This window comes from Cetorhinus maximus, chromosome 3 (genome assembly GCF_964194155.1).
Source record: "Cetorhinus maximus chromosome 3, sCetMax3.hap1.1, whole genome shotgun sequence".
Taxonomy (NCBI): Eukaryota; Metazoa; Chordata; class Chondrichthyes; order Lamniformes; family Cetorhinidae; genus Cetorhinus; species Cetorhinus maximus.
This window is the reverse complement of record NC_135881.1, coordinates 197336344-197363367: the sequence shown is the minus strand read 5'-3', so window position 1 is coordinate 197363367 and position 27024 is coordinate 197336344. Positions and strand designations below refer to the sequence as shown.

Below are 27024 nucleotides of genomic sequence, written 5' to 3'. Positions count from 1 at the left end.
CTCTTTAGCTCCGAAGAGTCATACAGACTCGAAACATTAGCTCCATTTCTCTCTCCACAGATGCTGTCAGACCTGTTGAGTTCTTCCAGCATTTTCTATTTTTATTTCAGATTTCCAGCATCCGCAGTATTTTGCTTTTATCTTAGAGGGAAGAAGACTTGCATTTATATTGGGAGTAGATGGAATGTGGAGTTGAGGTTACAGTCAGATCAGCCACGATCTCATTGAATGGCGGAACAGGCTCCTGCTCCTAATACGTACGCTCGTATGTTCATATATAACACCTTTCAAAACCTCAGGACATCTCAAACCACTTTACAGGCAATGAAGTAGTTTGATTATGTAGGAAACATAGCAGCCAATTTATGTACACAGACAGCAATGTGATAATCTCCAGATTATCTGTTTTTGTGTATTGATTGAAGGATAAATATTGGCCAAGACACCGGGGATAACAATCAACATTAGAAATACATGTTAGAGGTAGCTGTGGTCAGCTGCTTTTCTCAGCCGGCTAAGTGGGTCATAATAAGGCAAATTGTACTTGGTTTCTGCAACATCAAGCATGATGAGCCAGGTAGCTTTCACTCATTTGACACTTAATTTTTCCTTCCAAATGTTAGCTTTCTTTTGTGTTAAGTTAATTGATCTCAGACAGGTCAACAATTGAAGTGTTACAAAGGGCATCAGTGCCACTGAACTAGGGAAGAGAAAAATCAAGCTTGATCCACAACCATGTAGTGCTGCTATCCAGTGACTTCCCCTTCCCATCATCCCAGTCGCTCCTGCCAAGTAGACATCAACTTCAGATGATAACAACATTGGAGTCTGGCATGGTGCCTTCCACAGGAATAACATGTTTTGAATAACCTTCTAATGCTCGCCGCCTTGGCTCAAAAATGGCAACTTGGGAAAAGTAGTGAAACAAGGAACATAGAAAATAGGAGCAAAAGTAGGTCATTTGGCCCTTCGAGCCTGCTCCACCATTCAATATGATGATATGCTGACCCTCTATCTCAACGCCGTATTAATACCTTTAGAGTCCAGAAATCTATCTATCTATCCCCTTCTTAAAAATATTCAGTGACTTGGCCTCCACAGGCTTCTATGGTAGAGAATTCCATAGGTTCACCACCCTCTGAGTGAAGAAGTTTCTCCTCATTCAATCCTAAATGGTCTACCCTGTATCCTGAGACTGTGACCCCTTTTTCTAGACCATCCCCAGCCAGAGGAAACATCATCGCTGCATCCAGTCTGTCCATTCCTGTCAGAATTTTATACGTTTCAATGAGATCCCCTTTCATTCTTCCAAACTCCAGTGAATACAGGCCTAGTTGGCCCAATCTCACCTCATACAACGATCCTGCCATCAGTCAGATTCTGCTATGTAATTCAAACAATACACAAAGAGAAACTAAGCATGTTCTCAGTACTTTAGATAAACTGAGATCATAGTCTCTGTAGTCTGTCGTAAATGCATCATCATTGCATTCTTGTACTGATCCCAGTCCTTTGACCACCAAGTTGACTGGCAGCCGTTTGATGTATTCGTTACATATGCAAGCTGTAAGTTACTAGAATATGTTGTGCACCATAAATTATTATAATGGGGCTGATGTTAAGTCATGATTATTTCATCTTATTGGGGTAATATTTTCACTGTAATTAGGCTTTATAGATATATAATTCTGGCGAGAACACACGGCTAAAAATGATGGGGAGATGTTGGCATACTGGTAATGTTACTGGCCCAGTGGCCCAGTAATGCAGAGGCCCAGGCTAATGGTCTGCAGACATGAGTTCAAATGCCACCACTGCAGCTGGTGAAATTTAAATTTAATGCTTGCTAGTCTAAGTAATGATGACCATGAAACTACCATTAGGGAGGGAAATCTGCCATCCTTACCGGTCTGATCTACAAGTGACTCCAGACCCACAGGACTGTGGTTGATTCTGAAATAGCCTAGTAAGCCATTGAGTTCAGGGGCAGTTAGCGATGGGCAACAAGTGCTGGTCTTGTCACTGATGCCCACGTCTCATGAAAGAATAAAAAGTGTTGTACAGTTGTTGAAGTTGCTGCACTGAACTGAAAACTGAACATCATATACATAATCCCACAGATTCTAACTCTGAAATTTATAGCTGAATGGGTGAATGCAATATTAGAACACTGTTTCACTTCTTTTCCAAGATCTCCCTTTTTTTACAGATTGGACTCTTGCTGCTCACACAACTGTTTTAAGATGCTTCAAGGAGATTTAGACAGGTTGACTGAGTGGGCAAATACATGGCAGATGCAGTATAACATGGATAAGGGTGAAGTTATCCACTTTCGTAGGAAAAACAGAATGGAAGAGTATTATTTAAATGGTGATAATTGGGAAATGTTGATGTACAAAGGGACTTGGGTGTCCTTGTACACCAATCACTGAAAGCAAGCATGCAGGTGCAGCAAGCAGTTAAGAAGGCAAATGGTATGTTGGCCTTCATTGCGAGAGGACTTCAGTACAGGGGCAAGGATGAATTACTGCAGCTGTACAGAGCCTTGGTGGGACCATACCTGAGTATTGTGTGCAGTTTTGGTCTCCCTACCTAAGAAAGGATATACTCGCCATAGAGAGGGTGTAGCAAAGGTTCACCAGACTGATTGCAAAAATCTGCTATCGATGTCTTAACTCGCACCATCTCCTATCTCACCTGTGCTGACTGACTGACACTGGCTACCAGTCAAGCAAAGTCTTGATCTTAAAATTCTCACCCTTGTTTTCAAATCCCTCCATGGCTTCATCCCTCCCAATTTCTGTAATCTCCTCCAACCCCACAAACCTCTGAGATGTCTGCTCTCATCTAATTCTGGCCTCTTGTGCATACCTACTGGTGGCCATGCCTTCAGTTGCCTAGCCTCCAATCTATGGAATATCCTCCCTATACCTCTCTGCTTCTCTACCTCATTCTCCAGCTTTAAGAGGTGCTTTAAAACCTCTCTCTCTGACCAGGCTTTTGGTCATCTGACTTAATACCTCCTTATTTGGCCCAGTTTCAAACTTTGTTTTATAATGCCCTGTGAAGCACCTTGTACATTCTATTACATTTAAGGCACTATGTAAATATAAGTTGTTGTTGTATAAGTTTACCCACCCTACTTATTGCAATGGGTGTTAATTATTGAGTTTTTCAACCTATTAACTGAACTAATGTTTCCATCGGGCACATGTATATCTAACTTTGAACAAAAGAAAATCAATAGGTCAAGATTGTACGATGCAGCTAAATTCACAAACTGAATGATTCATTTTTGTTGCAGCTGTCTGAGAGGGTTTGAGTCAAAGGTCAACTACTATCACCGTCACCCCACACACTTCTGATTCAGAACAAGACAGCCATGGAAGCTGGCCTACCATCTGCTTACAGGGGTGATATGAGATGGACCCAACCAAATATACATAATAAAAAAAGTTAAGAATTGATGGGGAAAAAAAGATAACAGGATAGAGGAAACCAAACTAAACAAAGGAAAGGCTCAATAAAACTTTACACAATGCAAAGTGTTTGGCAAAAACTGAGGGAAATACATTCAAAATATACTATTTATTTTACATACAGGTTTTTTGAGCTTTTTCTGTGCATCAAGGAGAGGGATATGGGTGCTGGGAACTTTTCCACTTTGGACAAGCAATAATGGCATCAATCTCCTTTGTTATTCCCAATAAACTGCCATATTAAAAACCTCAGATGAGCATTCTCCGCTGGGACTGTATGATTTACTCCACTTCACATTCCTGGCCAGTCTTCTGTGCCTATTGGATGAAATGTACTGCTAATTTGTAGCAATAATAGTGTTATGCTGAGGACCCTCACCTGCCAAGAATTGTGCTGAAACTTCCTCATAGCATTTCATGTAGTATTCCTACAACAAGTAAAACAGATTTTTATCCCATCAGCCGAGGCTAGATTAAAATCCAGGGCTCAGAGGTGAGAACGTCATGCCCTAAACCGAATTAGCTAATTCCCTAAAAATATATCATTTGAATGTAAGATTCTTTATCTGTGTTAAAGTAGGTTACTCTGCATCTCTGCATTTGCACCAAATCCTCAAGATTATTGGCAGTATCTTTCATTTCTCTGCCTTTTCTTTTCTAAATGTATAACAAAACAAATATTGAATGCACTTTTTAAGATACATAGTAAATTACTCCCCTCTTCCACCCAGGGGGTTAAACGTATTTCAATATCTTGAATCCCGTACACCAGTTCTACAAGTTAAATTAAAACTTGCTTTTATGTAGAAATGAGTCAATATGTGTAATTTCATTATTTTTGCAACACAATAGAATTTGAACAATCAACTGGATATGTAAACCCTACTGCGTTTTTTAAAAAAAAATTCTTCCTAAAGTAGACAAGTGATATTTCTGGCATTTTTGCATAGTCCAATCTGGGCAAAAGGTGTACTTTTAGACTGAATTAAATTTAAGAAAATTCCAATAAATGGAAAGATTAACTGCATGCTTCAAAAGCTAAAGAGAAAGCATACAATGCGGCGAAGAGCAGTGGGAAACCAGGGGATTGGAAAGCCTACAAAGACCAACAGAGGACAACTGAAAAAGAAATAAGGAGGGAGAAGATTAAATATGAGGGTGAACTAGCCAGTAATATAAAAGAAGATGGCAAGAGTTTATTTAGATATATAAACGGTGAGAGGCAAAAGTGGACATTGGGCTGCTGGAAAATGACGCTGGAGAAGTAGTAGTGGGGAACAAAGAAATGGCAGAGGAACTGAATAGGTACTTTGCGTCAGTTTTCACAGTGGAAGACACGAGTAACATCCCCAAAGTTCCAGAGAGTCGGGGGGGCAGAGGTGAATATGGTGGCCATTACCAAGGAGAAGGTGCTAGGAAAACTGAAAGGTCTGAAGGTGGATAAATCACCTGGACCAGATGGATTACACCCCAGAGTTCTGAAGGAGATAGCTGAAGATATAGTGGAGGCGTTAGTGGTGATCTTTCAGGAATCACTGGAGTCAGAGAAGGTCCCAGAGGACTGGAAAATCGCTAATGTAACCCCTCTCTTTAAGAAGGGAGTGAGGCAAAAGATGGGAAATTACAGGCCGATTAGCCTGACCTCGGTGATTGGTAAGATTTTAGAGTCCATTATTAAGGATGAGATTTCAGAATACTTGGAAGTGCATTGTAAAATAGGGCAAAGTCAGCATGGTTTCATCAAGGCGAGGTCATGCCTGACAAACCTGTTAGAATTCTTTGAGGAGGTAACGAGTAGGTTAGAAAAAGGAGAGCCAATGGATGTTGTCTACTTGGACTTCCAGAAGGCCTTTGACAAGGTGCTGCACAGGAGGCTGCTCAGTAAGATAAGAGCCCATGGTGTTAGGGGCAAGGTACTAGCATGGATAGAAGTTTGGCTATCTGGCAGGAGGCAGAGAGTGGGGATAAGAGGGTCCTTCTCAGGATGGCGGCCGGTGACTAGTGGAGTTCCGCAGGGGTCAGTGTTGGGACCACAACTTTTCACTTTATACATTAATGATCTAGATGAAGGAACTGAGGGCATTCTGGTTAAGTCTGCAGATGATACAAAGATAGGCGGAGGGACAGCTAGTATTGAGGAGGCGGGGAGGCTGCAGAAGGATTTGGACAGGTTAGGAGAATGGGCAAAGAAGTGGCAGATGGAATACAACGTGGGGAAGTGTGAGGTCATGCACTTTGGTAGGAAGAATAGAGGCATAGACTATTTTCTAAATGGGGAGAGAATTCAGAAGTCTGGAGTGCAAAGGGACTTGGGAGTCCTAGTCCAGGATTCTCTTAAGGTTAACTTGCAGGTTGAGTCGGTAGTTAGGAAGGCAAATGCAATGTTGGCATTTATTTCGAGAGGACTAGAATATAAAAGCAGGGATGTGCTGCTGAGGCTTTATAAGGCTCTGGTCAGACCACATTTAGAATATTGTGAACAATTTTGGGCCCTGTATCTCAGGAAGGATGTTCTGGCCCTGGAGAGGGTCCAGAGGAGGTTCACGAGAACGATCCCAGGAATGAAAGGCTTAACATATGAGGAACGTTTGAGGACTCTGGGTCTATACTCGATGGAGTTTAGAAGGATGAGGGGGAATCTGATTGAAACTTACAGAATACTGAAAGGCCTGGATAGAGTGGACGTGGGGAAGATGTTTCCATTAGTAGGAGAGACTAGGACCTGAGGGCACAGCCTCAGAGTAAAGGGAAGACCTTTTAGAACAGAGATGAGGAGAAACTTCTTTAGCCAGAGAGTGGTGAATCTATGGAATTCATTGCCACAGAAGGCTGTGGAGGCCAGGTCATTGAGTGTATTTAAGACCGAGATAGGTTCTTGATTGGTAAGAGGATCAAAGGTTACGGGGAGAAGGCGGGAGAATGGGGTTGAGAAATTTATCAGCCATGATTGAATGGCGGAGCAGACTCGATGGGCCAAATGGCCTAATTTCTGCTCTTGTCTTATGGTCTTCATTGGCAAAAAAATGAATTAGTAACTTAAAGGAGCCCCACATAAAACAAAAAAGATTTGAAGATGTAGAGCTGCACATGTACTGTACTTAGATCATACAATAGGTTTGTTCTACTGTATATGAAATAGTAAAACACAACTGGGTATGAGAAAAGAATTAAAAGGGATTAAACGAAACAGTGATAAAATTAAACTACTTAGTCAAATCACCATATAAAATTTCTCGCTTCAGCCTTTTGTTAAGGGTGCCAACTCTCCTAGATCTACCGGTTTTCTCTGGAATGGGTCATAAATCTCTTAGGTGATGCACTTCATATTTTCTACTGCAGTAATTGGTGCTGTCTTTGACCACCCACACTCCTATCCGCCACCACCCCCCCCAGCCCAACCACCAACCCCCACAGCCACCTCTGAGGAGCACCAGGACCAATGATGAACATTTGGGAATCAATGAGAAACTCAGAAGTCAGTAGTTGGTGGGGGATACGAAGGAGAGAAAAATAGAGATTTGTCTACATTAAGTCCCATTATTTTCTCCATGTTTTAAAGATAATAAACTGTATAAGCTCCTTGCCTTGATTTATTTTTAGGTTCAAGTACATATTTAATAAGTCTGTCCTTTATTATCCACTATCGACTTGTCTGTATCTATTTTAATGAGCCTGCATCTACTCTCTCTTAATATACTTATAAATACTTTTGATGTTAGCTTTGATATTGTTTGCAAGATTTTCTTAAACATATTCCATTTATACACTCATTATTCCTTGGATTCCTTTGCTGTTTATAGCTTTCCCAGTCCACTGGATTTTCAGCTTTTCTTGCATTTATTTAAGTCTTTTAGTTTGATAGTGTCTCTTGCCTCATTTGTTGTAGATGGTTGTGTAACTACATGGCAGCATCCTCTACTGCTATCATCCAAAGAGGTTGTGAACTAGCTACCGTGCAGTGGGTGTAAGGAGAACAGCAACAAGGGTACGCTTTAGTCATAAACACTTGTCGGTGCAGACTCGATGGGCCGAGGGACTGCAAACACAATTGGGCAGGGAAAAAACTAAGCATCTCTAATGTTTTCTGTTTTCTTTTCCATTTTTCAAATATCTCTACTGCATGTTCTCACATTACACACACCACACAGAGCTTGCACGCTTAAGCACCTGCTGCATATTCCAGCAAAGTAAATAAAACTTTCAGTGTAAAGTGCTCCCCAACTGCTTCATTTTTTAAAAACCACAGGTACCCAAACTGGTAGAGGAGAACACCAGCTCAGTACATAAAGAGTTCTTTTACATGAGACAAAACATTAAAGTACTTAATTCAGAGGTCCCCACCCTCTCCCAGCTTTGTGGCATAGAATGTTGCTAACATCAGCAAAACAAAACACTTCACAATTTTATACTCTAGAATGTTGTACTGGGGAAAGCAAACACAACTACATTTAAATGTTTGCAGTCCCAGCTACCCTTTCATGTTCACAGATTTAGCCTCTCGGAAAATAGTAGGTAAAAGCCAAGAGAGCTTGGCTTTGATCTCAAGCTAAGCAATGATACTGTTCTATATCTGGCCATTAGTAGGGCTACAACAGCAACCTAGGATAAGTGCCTTTCAGATTCTTCTGCGGAAAAATATCTGGCCTTAACTCAAAGTCCATGTGAAAGTGGCAGATGTAAATTCATTTCCAACCACTCTGTAGCATAACACACTGAAGTTGCAATGTTGTACGTCACCTGGAACCTTTGTACTAGATATGATTGTTATGGGTATTATTTTCAACAGCGTTGCTCATTTTAAAATAGTATTTAGATAAGTAGCATTTAGACACCTGCAAGATATATATAAAATGCGAAATGTGTGCATTTATTGTCGTGGACAGAATGTATTTGCTCTCTTACTGCCTGTAATCAGCATGTTTTGTATGGAAGGAGGTGTGTCATCTCTTACCCTTTGCATATGTATTCCAATTAAATAATTCAGCAGCAAGTTTGTTGTGGGTTTTAAAATAAAGAAGGTTATTTACTTTTTCACACTTACCCTGAATTAATGCAATGCCACACACGCGGTCTCTCTCTCTCTCACACACACACACACACGCATACACACAGATTGGATACATGTAAAGACAGTGCACTTTTACAGATTATAGTTCATTCAATCTCTGATTGATGATTTCTGGTCACCCATCTGACAGGCCTGTAGTTTCTTAAATGGATTTGATGATTTAAAGTTGAAATAACAATGTGGTAAAGCGAAGAGTTCCCAGCAGGTTGCAAAATCTATTGTAGTCAAATTCCTAGAAGGTTGGTTCTCGGGTGAACTTTGAAACTGAAACAGGTTCAGCACTTTAGTTGCTTGATGACTTGCAACTAGTTCCATAGGGCGGAATCATCCCACATTTGCACAAAGTGTGATAGCGGGCGGGAAAAAGGATGGTTTACCCACAGGCCACAATGGCAGGTTTTCGCACCATATTATCCCATTCCCGGAGCAGAATCACAGAATCACAGTGCAGAAGAGGCCCTTCGGCCCATCGAGTCTGCACCAACACGTGAGAAACACCTGACCCTCCTATCTAATTCCATTTACCAGCACTTGGCCCATAGCCTTGAATGTTATGACGTGCCAAGTGCTCATCCAGGTACTTTTTAAAGGATGTGAGGCAACCCACCTCCACCATCCTCCCAGGCAGTGCATTCCAGACCGTCACCACCCTCTGGGTAAAAAAGTTTTTCCTCACATCACCCCTAAACCTCCTGCCCCTCACCTTGAACTTATGCCCCCTTGTGATTGACCCTTCAACTAAGGGGAACAGCTGCTCCCTATCCACCCTGTCCATGCCCCTCATAATCTTGTACACCTCGATCAGGTCGCCCTTCAATCTTCTCTGCTCCAACAAAAACAACCCAAGTCTATCCAACCTCTCTTTATAACTTAAATATTTCATCCCAGGCAACATCCTGGTGAATCTCCTCTGCACTCCCTCCAGCGCAATCACATCCTTCCTATAATGTGGCAACCAGAACTGTACACAGTACTCCAGCTGTGGCCTCACCAAGGTTCTACACAACTCCAACATGACCTCCTTACTTTTGTAATCTATGCCTCAATTGATAAAGGCAAGTGTCCCATATGCCTTTTTCACCACCCCACTAACATGCCCCTCTGCCTTCAGAGATCTATGGACACACACGCAAAGGTCCCTTTGTTCCTCAGAACTTGATAGTGCCATGCTGTTCATTGAATACTTTCTTGTAAAATTACTCCTTTCAAAGTGTATCACCTCACACTTTTCAGGATTAAATTCCATCTGCCACTTATCTGCCCATTTGACCATCCCGTCTATATCTTCCTGTAGCCCAAGACACTAAACCTCACTGTTAACCACCGGCCAATCTTTGTGTCATCCGCAAACTTACTAATCCTACCCCCCACATAGTCATCTATGACGTTTATATAAATGACAAATAATAGGGGACCGAGCACAGATCCCTGTGGTTTGCCACTGGACACTGGCTTCCAGTCACTAAAGCATCCTTCTGTTATCATCCTCTGCCTCCTACAACTAAGCCAATTTTGAATCCACCTTATCAAATTACCCTGTATCCCATGTGCATTTGCCTTCTTTATAAGTCTCCCATGTGGGACCTTGTCAAAGGCTTTGCTGAAATCCATATAAACTACATCAACTACACTACCCTCATCTACACACCTGATCACCTCCTCAAAAAATTCAATCAAATTTGTTAGGCATGACTCCCTCTGACAAAGCCATGCTGACTATCCCTGATCAAACCTTGCCTCTCCAAGTGGAGATAGATACTCTCCTTCAGAACTTTCTCCAATAGTTTCCCTACCACTGACGTGAGACTGACTGACCTGTAGTTCCCTGGCTTATCTCTACAACCCTTCTTAAATAGCGGAACCACATTAGCTGTTCTCCTGTCCTCTGGCACCTCCCCCGTGGCCAGAGAGGAATTAAATATTCAGGTCAGAGCCCCTGCGATCTCCTCCCTTGCCTCCCTCAGCAGTCTGGGACACAAATCATCCGGATCTGGAGATTTGTCCACTTTTAAGCCTGCCAACACCTCCAATACCTTGTCAATTTGCTTAAGATCCTCACAATCTCTCTCCCCAAGTTCGATACCTTCATCCTCATTCTCTTGGGTGAAAACGGACATGAAGTATTCATTCAACACTCTAGCGATGTCCTCTGGCTCCACCCATAGAATGCCCCCTTGGTCCCTTATGGTCCCTACTCTTTCCCTGGTTATCCTCTTCCCATTGATATACTTGTGGAATATCTTGGGATTTTCCCTACTTTTACCAGCCAGAGCTTTCTCATATCCCCTCTTTGCTCTCCTAATTGCTTTCTTAAGCTCCACCCTGCACTGTCTGTACTCCACTAATGCCTCTGCTGATTTGCTTCCCTTGTACCTGCTAAAAGCCTCTCCTTTCCTTCTCATCGTAACCACTGCAGCCCACTTCATTAAAATGCATTCCCAGGAAACACGCCAGGTCATTGGTGGGGCGGCCTCTGATTCACCCGCTCCAATGCCATCTCAAGCCTTCAGTAATCCGGGCGCTATCTTTAAAGGGTGCCCCTGCACAGAGCGAGTACTCTCTAAGGGTTTGGAAGCTGCTGCAAAGTCATGACTGCCAAAGGAAGGAAACATGCTGCCCCCAAATTTAGCCATGCCTCCCTCGGACGCTTACTGGATGCAGTGGAGACCTGCCGTGAAGTCCTCTACCCCCCGATTTGGCCAAAGAGCAGCAAGCAAGGTCGCCAATCTAGCATGGGAGGCAGTGGCAGCGGTGGTCAGCACCACATCCTGCAAAAGAAGGCAGCCATCCAGTGTCAAAAGAGGCTGAATGATCTCCTCCATTCCGCCAAGGTAAGCCACGCTTCTCATCATTCTCAACTCACACACTCACAAACCCATCACACATCCACAGGGATCTCACTGCCAGTTCAAGGGACATCACTATTCACTCTCTCACACACACCTTCATCGGCCCTGCAGGTCATGTCCACATCTTGTTCATGGCACCACTCACCACCCACACGTCAGGCATCCTTCTCATCTGGACTGACAGGCATCCTGCTTACACTCTCTCCATCTGTCTTCATGCAGGACAGGCTGGCACACGAGAAAAGAGAGAGGTTGCAGTCTGGTGGAGGAATGTCTGACATCAAAGTCCTTACAGGCTTTGTAAATAGAGTCTTCCAGCTGGCTGGCCATGATCTAGACCGTTCCTGTGCTGACGGTGAGGTCGGCGGTACTCAACCAAGTGAGGATCCAGCAGTGCAACATCCATCAGACAACCATGCTGTGAGTGAGTTCCACTATTCTCTGGCAGTCCTCTGCCATGCACTAATTATCTCTCTTTGCTTTCGCAGGCACATCTGGTAAGCAGTCGAGGGGGTCCACAAGCCAGGTCCTTGGCTCAAGCCCCAAAGGCACCTCGGAAGAAGAGTCTGATGACACTCGAATTGAAAACCCATCACAGCACTCACCCACACCCTCCACCAGCGCAGAGACACACACCTTGGTGGGACCAGGTTCCAGCCTTGGGGTTATAACCTGGTGAGCACAACGCGCTGTCTGATCCACAGCAGGTGGCGGCAGGAGCTTCCCAGATTTCCAGCACTTGGAGGACTACTGAGGCCAGAAAACTGCTGGGTCGCAGTCAGATGATGGGCCTCTGGACTCTGTCATACCTCAGTTGCTGAAGCTACAAAGACAAGCTTGGAAACATTGGGAAAGGATGTCTGTTGCACTCCTCAGATTGCAAAGCATGGTGGAGGAGTCTGTCCGCCAGCAGGCTGAGGTGTCAGCGCCGGCATGCCAACATACCAAGGTCAACACTGGTAGGATGGTGGCCATCATGCAGACCTTGGTCCAGGACATCAGTCCTGCACTGCTGCGGGGGCTGAACTCCATCGCTGATGCCTTGGTGGCCTCCAACAATGGCAATGTGAGAGCGGTGCAGGGCAGCTTGATCTCACTCCAGCTTCCCCTTCTCTTCAAGGAGTTAGCCAGGGGCCCTTGGACAGCCATAGGAAGGAGGATCAGCAAATGCACACCCTGGGGATATTCACCTAGGTGACTCAGGGGGTATCCAGCCCATCGAATCCCCTTTTCCTGTGACCCCAGCAGCTCCAATTCCACAGGCCAAAGGGGGTGCCGCTACTACACAGCAGGACCCGAAAGCAGACTGAGGCCCTCCAGAGGACGTCTGCCAAGGTCATGACAGACAGGGTGTAGCAGTCAGCAGGCTGCCTTCACCTCCACTGAGGATGTCCAGGGAGCACCAAGACATGGCAGCAGGGTTAGGAAGGTTAAGATGATGCAGTGGCAGGGCCCATCACCTTCACAGTATCCAGTGCCTCCAGTCATTTCTTGGTATCAGTGGAGTGAACCAAATTGGCTGAAAGCAGGCATCTGTGATGCTGGGGACCTCAGGAAGAGGCAGAGCTGAATCATTCACTCAGCACTTCTGGCTGAAGATTGTTGAAAATGCTTCAGCCTTTTCTTTTGCACTGATGTGCTGGGCTCCCCCATCATTGAGGATGAGGATATTTGTGGAGCCTCCTCCTCCTGTTGGTTGTTTAATTGTCCAACACCATTCATGACTGGAAATGACAGGACTGAAGAGCTTAGATCTGATCCGCTGGTCATGGGATCACTTAGCTCTGTCTATCGCATGCTGCTTTTGCTGTTTAGCATGCAAGTAGTCCTGTGTTGTAGCTTCACCAGGTTGACACCACATTTTTAGGTATGCCTGCCACTGCTCCGGGCATGGCCTCCTACACTCTCCATATGTTAGCATTTTGAATGTAAGCAATACAATTTGTTGGATTTAACATTTTTACATTTATATTTTGTTTAAGAGAATTGACGTGCTGTTTCAGCAAGCTCATTGATGGAGTAAATGTAATTCCATACTATTGGTAAAACATCTTCACAGATCTGATTTATTTTGAGAGATGTTCACCGGATTCTACTTATATAGCAGAGCTTCCCAAACTTTTTCCAGTTGTGAACCCATTACAATGCCTCAGATCTATTGTGACCAATAGTGAAAATTGTGGGGGCGAGGGGTTGGAGGTTTCAGTTGCTGAGCAGGGGGGGCGGGTGATGCTGGGATGTTTCAGTTTTTGGGAGAGGCTTCAGTTGAACGGTGAGGAGTGGGAATGCAGGAATTGAGCATGAGGGGAGTTGATGAAGAGGTATGGTTTTTCAAAAAAAAACTAGCACCTACCTGTTCACAAGCTTTTTTTGTAGCAGCAATCGGGTCTCAAAGAGCTGTCCATTAGGCCACGCCCACCAACAAAATAATGCAAGCATTTAAAGGGGCCTCACAGGTGTAAGAAATCAGCCTGAGCTTGGTGTCAGCCTTTGTTGCTTCAGAGCTCATGACCCCAAAATCTCATCTCACGACCCCACAGTGTGGGAAGCCCTGTTATATAGACTAACAGCTGCAAACAAATGTAGACAAGCCAATGGGCCATAACTCAAAAGTTCTTAACAATTACCAACATCAAGAGATTGGCCTCCAAGCCAACCCCTGCCATTAAAGTTAGAGATAGGTTTGAAGCACTAAACTTGCTAATATTGCATTTGGCTTTCACTCCTTTGAGTGCACATTTCCTCTTCTGCTTTCTTGTGCAATTGGCAATCTTGCCTAGTTGTTCAAAAGCTATCTCAAAAATAAGCAAAGCCTTGAACAAAATCAAGCAAACTTATATTGGCTCAACTCTAGGGTCTTATTGTACTTGTCCTTACAGCCAGGCACGCGCTTGTACTTCCAACTAAAACAACATGCAGTGGAACAAACACATAGTCACTAGATTTTCAATTGATCACAAAAACAGATGTTATAAAGGTCACACTCCTGTCCTGCTGTTTTCTAATTACAACAGGTTTCCCAGTGAGGGTGTGTACTCCTGCCAGGCTTCTAGGTGGAAGTCAAAAGGAAAGCAGCTGATGTGGCTAATCTGTACAAAACAATGCTATAAACACATGTATAAAACCAATCACCTTCCAACTGTCCAGGCTACAATAAGTCCTATTTAAATTGTGTTCCTGCACAATAGTCTGCAACTTCTGTCGACCCTAAAGATTTCTTGCAGCATGGCGGCATTCCAGGTTTTCTGATGAAATGCTATTAAAACCAGCAAACAGAGTCAGTCAATACTTATTCCATTAATGTTTGTGGTTGTTTTGTTTTCCCCAGGCTGGTAGTCACTAAAAGCCTGAAGGAGGTCCAGAATTCACAAAGTAAAATCCATATTGTAAGTTGAATTTTTTTCCTCAGCTTGAAAATTTTCTGTGCTGTAAATTGCAGGGAATGCAAGTTGATAATGGCAAGATAAAGGTTAACATGGAATCTGGCACCTTGATGAACAACCAAATAGATTTAAGGATAGAGAAAGTAGCAGAGTAATGATGGAGTTGGAAATAAGGTGAATTAGAGTTAAATTAGTTTAGAAAGGGAAAGATTGGATTTAGAAAGAGAGGAAAAAAAAGACAGCAAAAGGATTTTTTAAAAATTTATAATATTAAGAAAACTCTAGCAACAATTTACTACTTGCAGGAATGAGACTCCAGTTCCAACTGCTGCACAGCAGCGGAGTTGCAAAACTGAATTCAGCTAATTTGAGCTAAGAGGGTTCCTGTTGACCTCTGTACCTAATTTTACTTGAATTCACTTTATTTATTTCTCTGTCATTCCTGTTTCTTTCTGCATCCTTAAATTCCATTGGTCAAGGAGATAGTCAGTTGGACCCATCATTCAATTAGACCAGAGATGATGCTTCATCAACTCAAACTTCCAACAATTTACAGAGCAAATATTTTGAGAGTTGAAGGGTGAGAAAAAAAAATGGGGAAAGAGTGGATTAAGAGAGAGAGAAAAAGAGACAGAAAAGTTAGAGCTTAAAAATTAATAATTTTTAAAACTCTAGGAACAATTTATTACCTGCAGGAGTGAGACTTTCAATATTTCCCTTTCTGGGCCTCAGAGGTTCAGTGGCACCACTGGAATATAAATTCTGTCATTAAAAGGGTTCTTTTCTATGGTCATTTCCATTTACTTTAAAAGTACAAACGCACAAATTCTTGAAACTTGAAGGGAGGTTGAATGCAAGTTCCAGTTTTTACGAGGCTAAAGGCAGAGCAGCATAAAAGGTCCAGCAATTTGTGACAATTCACAACACACGCCTTATCCAATTGCTGGTTTTTAATCTTTATTCACGAATAATATCATATGTATTTAATTTATCATTATTTACCCAGTAAATTCTGGTCCAAAATTTCAAATAGGAATACTCATTGCATGGTAGTTTCAGTCTTTGGCTACAATGCATTAATATATATGGCATGCAGTTTTTACATTGGACACAGGAACCCAAGAACAGAAGTAGATCATTTAGCCCCCAAAGCTTGTTCTGCCATTCAATGGGATCATGACTAATCTGTGACTACATGTGTCACTCTTCATGTGTATCAGTCATGCTCAGTTGGTAGCACTTTTGCCTCAGAGTCAGAAGGTTGTGGGTTCAAGTCCCACTCCAGGACTTGAGCATAAAAATCAAGATTGCTAGTCCAGTACAATAGTGAGGCATTACTGCACTGTTGGAGGTGCTGTCTTTCTGTTGAGATGTTAAACTGAGGTCATGGCCATCCTTTAAGGTGGATGTAAAAGATCCCATGGCTCTATCTCAAAGAACAGCAGGGAAGTTATCCCTAACATTTATCCCTCAATCTATATCACAAAAACAGATGAGCTGATCATTATTAATTCTTGTTTTGTGGGAACTTGCTGTGCTCAAATTGATTGCCGCATTTCCTAAATTACAACGGTGATCACACTTCAAAAAATATTTCATTGACTGTAAAGTGCTTTGAAATGCCTGGTGGACATGAAATGCACCATATAAATGCAAATCTTTCTTTCACATGCCTACCTGTGCCCCATATCCCTTAATAGCTTTGGTTAACATAGAGCTATCAATATTGGCTTAAAAATTAACAATTGATCGAGCATCCTCCAAAAAGTTCCAAACACCCTTTGTGTGAAGAAGTGTTTCCACACGTAACTCCTTAAAGGTTTGGTTCTAGTCTTTGGACTAGACTCTCTAGTCCTAGGCTTCCTAACCAGCAGAAATAGTTTCTATCTACCCTATCTGTTCCTCTTAACATCTTAAAAACCTCAGTCAAATTACCTCTTATCCTTCAAAATTCAAGGAATTATAACTCTTGTTTATGAAATCCCTCCTCAAGATTTAACTTGGAGTCCAGGCATCTGTCTGGTAAGTCCACACTACACTCTCTCCAAAGTCAATCTATCCTTCCTAAGTTGTGGCTCCCAGAACTGCTTACAGTACTCCAGGTGTGGTTCAATCAGAGCTTTATATAGCTGTAGGATAACTTCTACCCCCTTGTATTCTAGACATTTAGACATAAAGCTCAGCACCCATTATTAACTTTTTTTGATTATTTTCTGCACCTACCCATAATATTTAAATTAATTATGGACATTGACCCCCCCTAGTTTTTTTGGGACCTTGCCTGTTTCTAGCTTTTCAACATTTACAAAAGACTCTATTCTATCTTTCATAGGTCCAAATCTGTTTGTCACAGCTTTACCAAAGGCTTAATCTATTAATATCTCTTTGTCATTTATGTTGCCATCTATACTGTTTACAACGCTGTCATTCTTTGTGTCATTGCCAAACTTGGATATGTGGCCATTATTTAAGTTTTTGATAAACATCCTGAATAGTTGAGGCCCCAATACAGATTCTTGTGGGACACCACGATACATATCCTGCAAATTAGAGTACCTGCCCATTATTTGGACTATCTCCTGCTGCTCAACCAATTTCCTAACCAGGCCAATAACTTGTCTTCAATTCCATAGCTTCAAATTTTGCTAACACTGTCTAAAAAGTAATTTTATCAAATGCCTCTGAAAGTTCATAAAAATAACATAGATAGCCCCTTGTCCCTTGTTAGTCACCTCTTCAAAGAATTAAATTAGTTTTGTCAGGCATGACTTTACAAAACCATGCTGGTTCTCTCTGGGCAGGTTAAAATTTAAGGTATTCAAGTCACTCTATCCTTAATTATATATTTTGGCAATTTCCTGACAACAGATGTTAAGGCTAACTGGTTTATAATTTCCTGGTTTCCCTCACTAACCTTTCTTAAACAGCAGAGTGAAGCAGTTTCCTATCTAAAGGAAATGTTTTTGAATCGTGAGCTTTGGAAGGTTATAGTTAGCACATAGAATCGTAATGTCATAGAATGTTATAACACAGGAGGCCATTCAGTCTCATGGGCCTGTGCCAGTTCTTTGATAAAGCAACCCCACTCTGTTAAAATATGTTTCCCTTCAACTATTTATCCAATTATTTTGAAAGTTAAAAACTGCACACACAGGAATGTATTCTTCTTGAGTTCTCTGTTCAAAGGCAGGTCTGATCCAGAGTGCCACAACCTCCACCACAGGTAGGTCAGGAGGCAAGTCCTGAATCCAACCCAGCTAGAACAGGGGTCGAACCCCGTGCTGTTGGCACCAATCTGATCCACAATGGCTGTACAGCCAACTGAGCCAGCCAGCCCCAAGGAGTCTGAGTTGCTGTGGCAACTTACACTTTTACGTGCATGTTGTAGCCCAGGGCTATAGATTATGATGGTAGAGCCTCCAATTTCTTTCCATCACGTGGCTAACCAGGAACCTCTCCTGCTTTTACCACCTGCTACTGGCATATGTTGGAAGGATTTACAAATTGACTCAGCCTGATTGGCCATGTTATAAATGCACTTTCTTTGGCCATCATGTCCTGGATCGGGGCTTAAACCTGGAGCTTCATGGCTCAGAGGTAGGGACGTTGTCCAGGCTACCTACCTACCTATCGCAAGACCTCCTCAGGACCGTCGTAATATAGCGTGTTAAATCACAGAATGAGGAACTTGTGGGCCCAATGGGACAGTTCAGGATTGATTGGTCAGTTTTCGACACAATGGGTTTTAGGAGGAGGTGATGGCATAGTGGTATTGTCACTAAAGACTCTGGGGAACCGGGTTCGAATCCCACCACAGCAGATAGTGGAAATTGAATTCAATAAAAATCTGAAAAAAGCCATGGAACCATTGTTGATTTTTTTTTGTTGTAAAAACCCATCTGGTTTGCTAATGTCCCTTAGGGAAGGTAATCTGTCGTCCTTACCTGGTCTGGCCTACACGCGACTCCAGACACACAGAAAAGTGGTTGACTCTGAAATGCCCTCTGAAATGGCCTAGCAAGCCACTCAGTTGTAACAAACCACTACAAAGTCACAAAAAAGGAATGAAACCGGACAGACCACCCAGCATCGGCCTAGGCACCGGAAATGACAATGGCAATCTCAGCCCTGTCAACCCTGCAAAGTCCTCCTTACCAACATCTGGGGGCGTGTGTGAAAATTGGGAGAGCTGTCTCACAGACTAGTCAAGCAACAGCCTGACATAGTCACCCTCACGGAATCATACCTCACGGATAATGTCTCAGACACCACCATCACCGCCCCTGGGTATGTCTTGTCCCACCGGCAGGACAGACCCAGCAGACGTGGCGACATAGTGGTATACAGTCTGGAGGGAGTTGCCCTGGGAGTCCTCAACATTGACTCCGGGCCCCATGAAGTCTCATGGCATCAGGTCAAACATGGGCAAGGAAACCTCCTGCTGATTACCACATACCACCTTCCCTCAGCTGATGAATCAGTGCTCCTCCATGTTGAACTGAGGAAGCAATGAGGGTGGCAAAGGCGCATAACGTACTTTGGGTGGGGGACTTCAATGTCCATCACCAAGAGAGCTTGGTGTCACCATTACTGACCAAGCTGGCCAAGTCCTAAAGGGCATAGTTGTTAGGCTGGGTCTGCGGCAGGTGGTGAGGGGACCAACAAGAGGGACATACTTGACCTCATCCTCACCAACCTACCTGCAACATGTTCACCTGTCCATGATATTATCAGTAGGAGTAACCACCACACAGTCGTTGTGGAGACGAAGTCCCGCCTTCACATTGAGGATACCCTCCATCGTGTTGTGTGGCACTACCGCTGTGCTAAATGGGATAGATTTCGAATAGGTCTAGCAACTCAAGACTGAGCATCCACGAGGCGCCGTGGGCCATCAGCAGCAGCAGAATTGTACTCAAACACAATCTGTAACCTCATGGTCCGGCATATCTCCCACTCTACCATTACCATCAAGCCAGGGGATCAACCCTGGTTCAATGAAGATTGCAGGAGGTTATGGCAGGAGCTGCACCAGGCATACCTAAAAATGAGGTATCAACCTGGTGAAGCTATAACACAGGATTACTTGGGTGCCAAACAGCATAAGCAGCAAGTGACAGACAGGGCTAAGCGATCCCGCAACCAACGGATCAGATCTAAGCACTGCAGTCCTGCTACATCCAGTCTTGAAAGGTGCTGGACAATTAAACAACTCACTGGAGGAGGAGGCTTCACAAATATCCCCATCCTCAATGATGGTGGAGCCCAGCACATCAGTGCAAAAGATAAGGCTGAAGCATTTGCTACAATCTTCAGCCAGAAGTGCTGAGTGGGTGATCCATCTCGGCCTCCTCCAGAGGTCCTCAGCATCACAGATACCAGTCTTCAGCCAATTCGATTCACTCATGATGTCAAGAAACGGCTGAAGGCTCTGGGTATGGAAAAGGCTATGAGCCATGACAATGTTCTGGCAATAGTACCGAAGTCCAAAACTTGCCGCACCCCTGACCAAGTTGTTCCAGTACAGCTACAACACTGGCCTTTACCCGGCTATTTGGAAAATTGCCCAGGTATGTCCTGTACACAAAAAGCAGGACAAATCCAACCTGGCCAAGTACAGCCCCATGAGTCTACTCTCAATCATCAGCAAATTAATGGAAGAGGTCATCAACAGTGCTATCAAGCACCACTTGCTTAGCAATAACCTGCTTACTGACGCCCAGTTTGGCTTCCTCCAGGGCCACTCAGCTCCTGACCTCACTACAGCCTTGGTTCAAACATGGACAAAAGAGCCAAATTCCCAAGGTGAGGTGAGAGTGACTGCCCTTGACATCATGGCAGCATTTGACAGAGTGTGGCATCAAGGAGCCCTAGCAAAACTGGAGTCAATGGGAACCAGGGGGTAAACTCTCCGCTTGTTGGAGTCATACCTATCACAAAGAAAGGTGTGGTTGTTGAAGGTCAGTCATCTCAGCTCCAGGAATTCCTCAGGGTAGCGCCCTCGGCCCAACCATCTTCACCTGTTTCATCAATGACATTCCTTCCATCATAAGGTCAGAAGTGGGGATGTTTGTTGATGATTGTACAATGTTCAGCACCATTCGCGACTCCTCAGATACTGAAGCAGTCCATGTCCAAATGCAGAAAGACCTGGACAATATCCAGACTTGGGCTGACAAGTGGCAAGTAACATTCGCGCCGCACAAGTGTCAGGCAATGACCATTTCCAACAAGAGAGAATCCAACCATATTCCCTTGATGTTCAATGACATTACCATCACTGAATCCCCCACTATCAACATCCTGGGGGTTACCATTAACCAGAAACTGAACTGGACTAGCCATATAAATACTGTGGCTATAAGAGCAGGTCAGAGGCTAGGAATCCTCCGACAATTAACTCACCTTGTCACTCCCCAAAGCCAGTCCACCATCTTCAAGGCATAAGTTAGGAGTGTGATGGAATAGTCCCCACTTGCCTGGATGAGTGCAGCTCAAGGGGTGGACAATCAAGAAGCTTGACACCACCAAGGACAAAGCAGCCTGCTTAATTGGCACCACATCCATAAATATTCACTCCCTCCACCACCGATGCATAGTAGCAGCAGTATGTACCATCTACAAGGTGAACTGCAGGAATTCATCTAGACTCCTCCGACAGCGCCTTCCAAGCCCATAACCACTATCATCGAGAAGGACAAGGGCAGAAGATAGATGGGAACACCACCACCTAGAAGCTCCCATCCAAGTTACTCACCATCCTGACTTGGAAATATATCGCCATTCCTTCGCTGTCACTGGGTCAAAATCCTGGAACTCCATTCCTAACAGCACTGTGGGTGTACCTACACCACATGGACTGCAGCAGAACAAGAAGGAAGCTCACCATTGCCTTTTCAAGGACAGCTAGGGATGGGCAATAAATGCTGGCCCAGCCAGCGAACCCCACATCCAGTGAATTAATAAATAAAAAGGTACTATTAAAATTGAGTTATTTAAGCAAAGTGCAAGCTCACTAGTTGGAAAAAAAAATAGCTGGGCAACTAGAAAGCCCTTTGGTCTGCATCTACCTGTTGAGTGAGAATTTTGAGGAACAATTAGAAACTTCTTGTTTGGGTTAAGTAAGATGATCTATTATTTCCGCCAAATGATCTTCAACATGGAGGACCACAAATTTGTCAGTTATGGGAAGGGTGATAGTAGGCAGTCAGCAGATTTTCTTGGCTTTGTTTTACCTGAATCAATGAAACCTAATGGAGTCCGAAGTCAAAGCTGTCGACTCCTAGGGCCAAACCCACCGCACTGTAGAGCACTGAACCTCTAACTCTGGTGAATGTATCTTGCAGTGGGACAGGAGTACCTAGAAATGGTGATCAGGAATCTGGGATAGAGATAAATTCTGCAAATATGGCTAAATCAAGCTGTTGATTGATTTGTCTGTGGCACAGTCCACCCAACTCATGCACTAGCTCTTAGTGAGGAAAATCTTGCAGGTCTACAGGGGTAGGATTGCCTCGAGTCTGGTTCTGATCCAATTCTTGGCCATTACCATGTCTGTTATTTTACATTGCTCCATTTTGCAGCAGCAAGAAGGCCATGGAAATCAACATGATGCAAATAGGGCTCTACAATGGATGGACAATCTACTATGGCATGCCTCTATTTATCAGCCAACACAAGAGCTGCATGAAAGTGAGATATCCAAAATCATGCTTCCTCATACTATAGGGATAATCATTTCAAATCTTTTTCAGGATTCAGGCATCAGTGGCAAGGATAGCATTTGTTGTTCATCCCTAGTTACACTTGAGAAGGTAGTGGAAGCCCTTCTTCATGAACAACTGGTAGCAGTTAAATACAACTGAATAGTTTGCTGGATCACTTGAGAGAGTAGTTAAGAGTCAACCATGTTGCTGTGATACTGGATTCACATGTAGGCCAGACAGGGTATGGGCAGATTTCATTTACTAAAGCAGTGTTGCCCAATACACTCACCACTCATCCATCACATGCGGCAAATCAGGAAAAAATATGTGGGTAACTGACGCTTTTCATCAAGTGAGGTATTATAGTCTGGTGGGCATTAGGACCCTGCATCAGTCCATTCAACTGAGGACGTGGTTCCCCGCAGACCTTGTTTGACACAATACGTGGCCATGTCAAAAGTTAGTAGAAAATCCTGCGGGAAAAACAATCCTTAACATTAAAAAACTGTAGCCTCGCTGCTCCATTAAGGGATGTGGTAAAGAGTTGCCCATTGAAGGAAGTGAAAGCGTGCTAAAACATTTTGTTTGCTACACCTCAACTGGATACAGTAATCATGACTTCAATCTGCATACAGACTGGGTAAACCTAATGAGCACTTGTTCTGTGGAGGACGAGTTTTTGGAGTGTGTTAGGGACGGTTTTCTAGAGCTGTATGTTGAGGAACCACCTAGAGAACAGGCTATTTTAGATTTATTATGTAACAATAAAGGATTAATTAATAATTTTGTTGTAAAAGAGCCTTTAGGGATGAGTGACTATAATATGATAGAATTTTACATTAAGTCTGAAAGTGAGGTAGTTCAATCTGAATCCAGGGTGTTAAATTTGAACAAAGGAAATTATGTAGGTATGAGCGGCAAATTGACTGAGGTGGATTGGGAAAATGCATTCAAAGGTATGATGGTACATAAGCAATGGATAGTCTTTAAAGAATTATTACATAGATTATAGCAACTATACATTCCCTCAAAGCACAAAATCCAAAAAGAAGAGTCAACCAACTGTGGCTAACAAAGGAAGCTAAGGATTGTATAAGATTAAAAGAAAAGGCCTACAAAGTTGCCAGAAACAGTAGTAAAGCTGAGGGTTGGGAGGATTTTAGAATGCAGCAAAGGAGGACCAAGAAACTGATAAAGGGAGAAAAGGATATGAATGTAAACGAGCAAAAAACATTCAAATGGACTGTGAAAGCTTCTATATGTACGCAAAAAGGAAATGTTTGGCTAAGGCAAATGTGGGCCCATTACAGGCAGAGTCAGGGGAATTTATAACTGGGAATAGAGAAATGGCAGAGAAGTTAAATAATTACTTTGGGTGGAATCGTCCTAGATTTGCACTGTGCGGCAGCAGGCAGGAAAAAGGACGCTTTACCCGCCAGCTGCAATGGCGGCTTTTCACGCTGTACAGTCCCAATCCCGCCTCATTAATCGTGCATTCCCGAGAAACACACCATTTCGCTGGCAGGAAGCCTCCGATTCGCACACCATGCCATCAACTCTCCGCTTCCTCATGCAGCTGTGCGCACACCTCAGTGCTTCCAGCCCAGGACTACTGCACAGAAGACTACAGCCCCCCCGATTCAGTGATGCATCCCTGGAACGCCTTTTGGATGCCATGGAGGCCCGCCGTGATGTCCTCTACCCCCACTCTGGCCAAGGGAGGGCCCTCAGTCTCAGCTGGCTTGGGAGGTGGTGGCAGAGGTGGTCAGTGCCAATGCTGCACACAAGAGGTTGGCCATCCAGTGCAGAAAGCAGATGAATAGTCTCATCCATGCCGCCAGGGTAAGGCAACCATCTCCTCACTCTAAACTCTCACATTCACAAGGTCAACACACATCTATTGGCATCTCACTCACTGCCAGCTCAAGGGACATCATCACTCACTCGCTCACACAAATCTTCACATCACCATCTGTCTCCATCTCCTCTGAACACTGCCTCTTCAGCCCTCACCATCTTGTGGCCACTTGCACAGATCAACATGCGCCCCCACACATTCCCTGGGATAGCCACCTTCCCCAGTACACCCCTCACCCTGAAGCCTCTTTCCTTGCCTGAGGCCAATTCTCCCTCTTCTCAAAGGAAAGCCCAACCCTGCAGCCGTTGAAAAGCCACCCCCCGCCTTACAGCTGGTCTGGTAGGTAGAGACCTGCCTGTGAGGCCCCATTAGAAGTGACGTGGTGTGCCTGTGGGACCTGGCACTAATGACCGCGAGTGCTGCCCAAAGAAAGGTAGGCAAACAAACCTCAAAGTCCTGAGCAAAGTGCAGCTCGCCAGGCGCACATCGCTTATGTACAGTTGTGAAACACATTGGCATGCCTGGATGATCTAGCGTTGGGGGATGATTCTGGCAAGCAGGACTTATAGTGATATGCAGATGTATTAAAATGAAGTGCCCAATGTCCAACAGTGGGAAAGGCAGCCTGCCATTGACGGGTGAGCAGACAATCGCAAACTGCTTTCACGACGATGTGAAACTGATTTCTGGCCTTCCTGACAAATTGTCCGCTCACGCCCGCCATGACACCCGATGCCAATGGGCAAGGAAAATTCTTTCCTTTGTGTCTGTCTTCATTGAGGAAGATACAAGAAATCTCCCAGTATTAGAGATCCAAGGGACAAGGGGGAATGAGGAATTGAAGGATTAGTAAGAAGGTTGTATTGGAGAAATAAATGGGACTGAAGGTTGATAAGTCCCTGGGACCTGATATTCTACATCCCAGAGTGTTGAAAGAGGTAGCTATGGAGATAATGGATGGATGCACTGGTGATCATCTTCCAAAATTCAATAGATTCTGGAATGGTTCTTGCAGATTGGAAGGTAACAAATGTCACAGCACTATTTAAGAAAGGAGGGAGAGAGAAAACAGGGAAATACAGACCTGTAGGGCTAACATCAGTAGGAGGGAAAATGCTACAATCTATTATAAAGGATGTGATAAATGGGCACTTGAATAATAATGATCTGATTGGTTTAGCCAACATGGATTTATGAATGAGGAGTCATGTTTAGTGAAGCTTATTGGAGTTTTTTGAGGATGTTACTAACAGAATTGATAAAGTGGAATCGGTGGACATAGTATATTTGGATTTTCAGAAGGCTTTAGATAAAGTCCCCCACAGGAAGTTGGATAGCAAATTTAAAGCACAGGGATAGGAGGTAATATGGATTAAAGATTGGCTAACAGGCAGAAAACAGACAGTAGGAATAAACGGGTCATTCTCATGTTGACAGGCTGAGACTAGTCAGGTACCTCAATGCTCAGTACTTGGGCCCCAGCTATTCACAATATATATCAATGATTTGGATGTGGGGACCAAATGTAATATTTCCAGAGTTTGCAGATAAAACAAAGCTTGGTGGGAATGTGTATCGTGAGGAAGATGCCAAGTGGTTTCAAGGAGATTTGAGCAGACTTAGTGAGTGGGCAAGAACTTGGCAGGTGAAATATAATGTGGAAAAATGTGAGATTATCCACTTTGATAGGAGGAACAGATGTGCAGAGTATTTCTTAAATGGTGAGAATTTAGAAAGTGTAGATGTATAAAAGGACCTGGGTGTCCTTGTCAATAAGTCATTGAAGGTTAAATTGCAGATCCAGCAAGCAATGAGGAAGGTCAAGGGTATGTTAACCTTTATCGCAAGAGGATTTGAGTACAGGAGTAGCGATGTCTTGCTTCAATTGTATAGAACCTTGGTTACTCCCAAGGCAGTCTACTGTGTGCAGTTATGGTCCCCGTACCTTAGGAAGGATATTATTGCCATAGAGGGAGTGCCACAAAGGTTCACCAGACTTGTTCCCAGGATGGCGGGACTGTCCTATGAAGAGAGATCGCGGAAACTGGGCCCTTTCTCCAGAGTTTCGTAGACTGAGAGATGATCTCATTGAAAACTACAAAATACTTAAAAGAATAGACAGGGTAGATGCAGGAAAGACGTTTCCCCTGGTTGGGGAATCTAGAACCAGAGGATACAATTTCAAAATAAGGGGGAAGCCACTTAGGACCAAGCAGAGAAGAATTTTTGTTCTGAATCTTTGGAATTCTCTACCCCAGCGGGCTGTGGATGCTCAGTTATTGAGTATGTTTAGAGATTGACAGATTTCTAAATATCAATGATGTAAAGGGATATGGGGATAGTGTGGGAAAGATGCATTGAAGTGGATGGTCAGCCATGATCGTATTGAATGGCGGAGCAGGTTTGATGGGCTGAATGGCCTACTCCTGCTCCTGTGTTCTTACGCTTTGTAGTGATTGCTTGCTGTTACTAAAAATACTCTTTGACAGAGCTGCTGTCACAGTGCAGTGCACTATTACTCACTTTTAGTGCCATCCCTCAATCCCAGTTCATCTCTAAGAGATTGTTACAAGGTTCAACAAGAGCAACTTATTTTTATATAGTACCTTTAAAGTAATAATAAATCCCAAGGCACTTAACAGGAGCATTATAAAAGAAAGTATGACACTGAGCTACAAAAG

At 43.6% G+C, this 27024-nt stretch overlaps 1 protein-coding gene across 7 annotated transcripts in view; it reads right to left on the bottom strand.

The window, feature by feature from the left end:
* fars2 (phenylalanyl-tRNA synthetase 2, mitochondrial) overlaps positions 1 to 27024 on the bottom strand; it is a 493023-nt gene that overhangs the window by 404403 nt on the left and 61596 nt on the right. The gene's annotated exons all lie outside the window — the stretch shown is intronic.